This window comes from Dermochelys coriacea, chromosome 7, assembly GCF_009764565.3.
Source record: "Dermochelys coriacea isolate rDerCor1 chromosome 7, rDerCor1.pri.v4, whole genome shotgun sequence".
Lineage (NCBI taxonomy): Eukaryota > Metazoa > Chordata > Testudines > Dermochelyidae > Dermochelys > Dermochelys coriacea.
This window is the reverse complement of record NC_050074.1, coordinates 115,869,619-115,875,618: the sequence shown is the minus strand read 5'-3', so window position 1 is coordinate 115,875,618 and position 6,000 is coordinate 115,869,619. Positions and strand designations below refer to the sequence as shown.

General features: G+C 37.6%; 1 protein-coding gene across 6 annotated transcripts in view; it reads left to right on the top strand.

Annotated features, from left to right (window-relative positions):
- Positions 1-6,000, top strand: part of VTI1A (vesicle transport through interaction with t-SNAREs 1A) — a 362,693-nt gene that overhangs the window by 340,440 nt on the left and 16,253 nt on the right. For 4 of the 6 annotated variants that reach the window (XM_038410868.2, XM_038410870.2, XM_038410866.2 and 1 more), the window contains one exon: positions 1-3,408. This exon is cut by the window's left edge and continues 5,650 nt beyond it. The exons of the other annotated variants lie outside the window; for them this stretch is intronic. The gene's annotated coding sequence lies outside the window, so the exon portion shown is untranslated. Of the gene's footprint in view, positions 3,409-6,000 lie in introns of those variants that run through there. 6 annotated transcript variants of the gene reach the window in all.

Here is a 6,000-nt window from a genome sequence, read left to right as displayed (position 1 = left end):
CACCACCCATCCTTCTCTCCCTGTTTTCAGCTCTATAGAGATTTACTTAGTTTAATTCTGAGGTCCTACATGGGGTAGCATGAGTTCTAGCCAGATTTTTGTAACCTTCACTTTCTCATTCCAAGAGATTCAGGTTCTTACAACCCTCAATGATTAGCTGGATACCCACTCTACAATACAGGGATGCTAGGAAGGGGAAAGTTTATATATTTAAAACAAAAAGTGTCTTCATAACAATGTCAAAAAGCCCAGCTAAAAATTGTACCGGGGGGAAAAGGGGGTTTTCACTGCTTTTTTGTAAGCAAGATGTTCACATGATAAGCCCTGCTTCTGCATGTCAATGGTGTTCTGAGTGCCATTGTAGCTACCTTTGCTTTGGCCCAAGTACAAGCCCTTGCTATTTTGTTGGCTTCTGCCATTCAGCCCCTTCACCTGTTCAATCACCCTATTGTCTAGTAAAAGTTACTATGACTGCTCAATGGATTAATTAAACTCTATGACTGTCACCACAGCGAAAAACGTAATAGCAGCACAAATGCACTACAGCTGTATTTGTTGCCTGTATTTATTTATTTCTATGGATTCTTTGTACTGAGATAGCCTGTAGAAGCCCCATTTGAGGGATTGAACTCTGCTGTGCTAGCTACTGTCCATGCACACACACATCAGTATGACACTCTATTGCCTCGCACCTCTAAGTGATTGTAAAATGTCACCATTCTGATCTGGTAGCATAGGACACCCACTTTGCACAAGTATACCTGGTTGTGTGAGGTGTTGGCAATGGAGAATCAGCCATATATTACTGAGATAATTATAGTCTCACCTAACAGCCAGGTAAAGGATGTATGCAACAAGTTCAGAGTGCTCCAAGAGAGAACAAAGGCTCCTTTTGAATGTGGGTGTCTCCCGCTCAAGTGCACCTTCAATACCCAACTGGGGTACAGCATGTGATCAGGTGATGTAAATGCCGAGAACGGTGTGCCCAGGAAAACTTTGTACCTCTCTCTGCACCTGTGCATCTGTTCAGAGTTGAACTCATTTATTTTACTTAGCAATATTTATATTAGCAGTATTTACTCTGGTGAATGCCATAAAATGGGAAGGTTAAAACAAGAAGTGGTGCCATAAGCAAGGGAAGACCATTCACTGCAATGGTAAAGCAGAATTTTCTATGGGGGAAGGGTAAATCACATAAAAACCAGTTAGGTCCTTTTTTTCAGAAATATTCTAAAAAAACCTACCTTCGGGAAGTCAGATGATTGGACCTGGTCATCCACATTTTCAGGAGTGCCTTCTGATTTTGGGTTCAGAGTACCCACCTTGAGATTCCATGGACCTGATTCCTAAAGATGAACACTTGTCTTGTACCTATTGCCTTAAGTTGCACTGCAGCTTCTCAGCACCTCTGAAAATCAGGGTCTAGGTATCTCAGGTTGGGCAGCTAAAATTAATGGACACTTTTGAAAATTTGGATTATGATATACCTGACCTGTATTCAGGATGGACTGTGTCTACTGCTAGTGCTGAGGGAGACTCTGACGTTCTAGTTCTGACTCTGCTACTGACATATTGTGAGACCATGGGTAAGTCACAAAGCCCACTCTTTGCCTCAGTTTATCCATCTGTTGTCATAGTACTTACCTACCTTACAGGGTTATTCTGAAGCTTAATGTGTTTGTAAAGTGCTTTGGGATCCTTGGATGAAATGTGCTGTGTAAGTGCAAAGTGTATATATTCTACATTATTACACATAGGATGGTCATGCTTGAAATAAATATCAAACAAGAATTGGTAAAAGCCTAATGGATTCCATTCTACTGATTTTTAACAGCTTTTTTTGTATTGAAAAGATCTGGAGACTCAAAGATAGATGTTCTTTCTTAGCTTGTATGTTGTTTCCTCTGTCTTGAAGTGCTTTGATACATGGATTGAAACTTGTCTGCTCTGCCTGTAGTTTCTTAAAGCCTCTCTGGAAACTCAAGAATTAATTGTCATGGATATCTCTACACTAGGCAGAAGTTTTTTTCCTCTGTTCTAGCAAAGGAAGCACACTAGTGTTTCTCACACACATGGCATCAGAACTCTACTCCTGCCCTGAAAATACCAGGTCCCACACCTAGGGTAAAATTCTTTCTCTATGCCGAGAACCTTAGCACAAACCCCTTGTACCACTTAAATCCCAGTGAAAATGTCAAAATAGGGCCTAAGTGGCACTATAAGTAGGTATTATGTTAATCCTCTGGATTGGATAATATTCCCATTAAAGAGGAGACATAAAATAGAGAATGTGACAAATTAGCACGGTTCAGTTGTTTGTTCCTCTTTTATACAGCCAAACCTTGATGTACTTTCTCCCATTAAGATCAGGGGGAGTTTTGACTGGGCAAAACAGAGTAAGGACTTTCATGATCTGGTCTGTAGATAAATTCTACATTTTGGACTATCGCTTAAATTGTTCTTCCTCTTGCCACTGCAATAGAGGAAACCAGATCTGCTGAAAGTTATTTTCATAGATTCCAAGACCAGAAGAACTATTGTGATCATGTCGTCTGACCTCTTGTATAACACAGGTCAGAAAACTCCCCCAAAATACACTGTGAATGATGGTGTAAACAATTTGGGCCTTACACTGGCTGTTGCGAGTGTGAGCATGTGTGCTTTTCTGAAATCTTCTGTACTTATTTTAGCTGTCCTTGCTACATCTGCTAAGAATATGAAATTCAGCTCTTGGTTAAGGTAAAAAATAGCTAAGTGCACAAATTCATTTGTATTAACAGTATTGGTTACCTTGTACTGTACGTCTTGTACTTGCCAATCGATAGTTCTGTTTATCTCCAGCTTGATAAATATGAGGTGCCATGCTCCTGCCACCAAACATCAACTCCAGGCACCCTAAAGCTGTGCTAGGTATATAGGAAAACATAATGAAATATTGAAGGAGTTCCTGTTTACTTGTGTTGGAGGTGAATTATGAAAGAGTAGAATGAGGGTCACATTTTAGCTACAAGGCCACGAAGATGACTCCATTACCCTCAGTTTACGCAGCCTTTTATTTCACTTTTTAATAATATTTTGCATATAAAAATGTGTATAGGCAGCCAGAAGAGAGCAGTATATACATGATACATGCCCCAATATAGAGGGTTAGGAATCATTGGTTCAGTTATTTGGGATTGGGAACAGAGGATAAGGTATCCTTTCCCCTTTTTTACACTTTGTTTTAAAAGTCTTTCTAGTTATTCCGTTGCATTTACCCACCACAAAACAGAATGTATGAGCTGGGTGTGATCTGTTCTGATATAAAATTCAGAAGCATTTGCTGAGGCAGATTGGAGATTTTTTGAATGGGACTTCTGGGTTCACATTAGGCAATCCAACCTTTTGTTTCCCTGGTCCAAATTAAAACAAAAAGTCCACTGTTTCCCCAGACAGGTTTGGATTCTCTTTTAAAGTTTTATATCACTGCTCCTCCAGACTTTGTGTGTGTGTGTGTGTATATATATATATATATGTATGTATGTACACATCTAAAATATGGACAGATTTTCAAAAGCCACTGGTGATCTTAGATTCATCAATTCTTGAGCTGCCTGACTACAAACACTTTCAATATTTTCCTAAAGTGCCTTTTGAAAATCATGAACCTTTAAGGTGTGTCAGTTAATTTACCCGGAATTTAAGGTACCCAAATTTGTTTGTCATGTGTGAAACCCTTGGAAATACATACATGCGCACAGGCCAAATTTACATGCCTTTGTGTAATTCCATTCAAGTCAGTGATGTTGAACTAGAGAGATGATTTTGGTCGATAGTGTATGTGTATTATATACAGTATGTGTGAGTAGTACACACGCACATATACCCAGGATGGCCAAGCACTTTGATTTACACTTCAGAGTAAGTAATTTGAACCAATACTTCATATGTCACATTCTGTATGTAAGCTGTATAATGCCTATAATTTTAATGTCTATTTTGTTAATGTTACCACTTTCAAAATTATTTGACACAAATGTCAAGGTTGCTATAAAATGGTATAACTGTAATTATTTCAGTGTACAATGGAAGTTAGAGGAAGCCTATGGTTTGGCTTTGAAGTGCTCTACTTCTAAAAGGATATGCTTTTTAAAAAAAAGTTTTCTTTTTAAGATTCTTTTCCTTGCCCCAGATAAACTTTCCTCAATTTATTTGTTAGCTATTATAGCTGTTCTGTAGTTAGATTTTAATCAGTCCTAGTACGCAGTAATGTGAAACACTGAAAGAGCTACTAATTAATCGCCTTTCTGTATGTAACAGAGAGATAAATATCCATCCCGGAGGAATTGTAATTTCATGGTTTCTAATGATGGTTAGATTACATTATCTGAATCACTTAAGCTGTGGGTGTCATAAGAAATGCTCAAAGTTTAAAAATACAGTTTAAAAATTTTTACTTTGTAAACCTGAGAAAGTAATGCAGTGTTAGCATGTCAGTTTCATATTTTAGTTAAATACCCCTTTGTTCTGCAGACTGGATGGATTCAGATGACAGTGACAAGTTCAGTTCTTTTCCATTTCACATGCTCCCTCCACTATCAAAACAACATTTTGCAAATCATCATCAGGCTTTTGCAGATTGAATGTCAAAGGAATCTGTTTAGTTTCAGGGCAATGCTGCAGTTCGGTGAGCTAATTTATTTTTGGATGTCCATTTCCATTGCATATTGTCCACTAATTCATTTACATACTGCGTGTACAGGTAATGCATTTGCATTGTCTATCTTGAACTAAACAGTAATTGGACTTGTAGAGTATATTGCTTGGCGAATCAAATAAAATATTGCATTCCAAAATTTATATTCCTTACTATAAAGTGTTGTTATTACTACATGTCTCGTTTACCCTCTCTGATTCAGTTGGAGCCAATAGAAATCTCCAGAATTGCACATACTCCTCATCTGTGACTGTGACACTTTTAAATTCAGAAGTTCCATGGACATTTAAAAAAAGACCTCTCTATATCATTTGTGTATGTTGGAATAGCCTAATAGTTGCATATTCTAAACTTATGCTTATTCATATTTAAAAGGCTGAGGTTGCTTTGAACCATTGTGTCAGAGGGGAAAATTAATTGTTTCTGAATGAGAATGATACTCCTTTTTGCACAGGAATTATGTGTACAGCAAGGTTATCAATAATATTCATTTCTAACCTTTATCATTGATGGCTTCTCAGTAGGCAAAGTGTTTAAAGTTGTCAAGGTTCCAGGACTCCAACCCTTTTCTGCTTCAGTTGTAAACCAGAGGAAGGAGGGACCCCAGAGAACAAGGGTAAGATAAGAAAATGTAATATATATTTTCAAGAGTGCATTTGTCATCAATTAGCTAAAATTGCTTCTGAAGTTTTGCTCGCAACATGTCTAATTTAGTGACTAAGATACGGTACTATCTTAATAGGGAACTCCAAAACTTCAGAAGGTTTTCCTCTTGTTTGAATGCACAGCACAATGAATTTGTACCCACTGAGCATTCACCACTTACATTTCAAAACCTACAGCACACTAAACGTGAAACTTTTGTTCAAATTTCAAGGATTTTGATAGCCCAAGTGAATAGACACTACCTATTGATTTTTCCCTTACAATGACTCTTGGATAACCTATTTTCTCATTTATTTTTAACAACAGCTCATGAGATTTTACAGCAATTCTGCCCAACCTCCTAATATCAAAATCCCTCCTTGACCCTGAAAATTGTAATTCTGCTATAGATCACAGCTGCTGAATATTACCTTTTACTAAGCTGGTTAAATAAAATATGTCCAAATCGCTAGATCCCACAGGCCATGGCTGCAATTCTAATTATACTGGGTCTGTATTTTCTGTTGTACCGTACAGCAAAGCACAGCTCTCTCTGAGTCCACACCAAAGTGTGGGAATCCAGAATATTGGTTCTAGCTTTGAATAATAATAAAAAAAAAGTTATACTGCTCTTCGGTGATTTTCCCTTTAAAAACTTT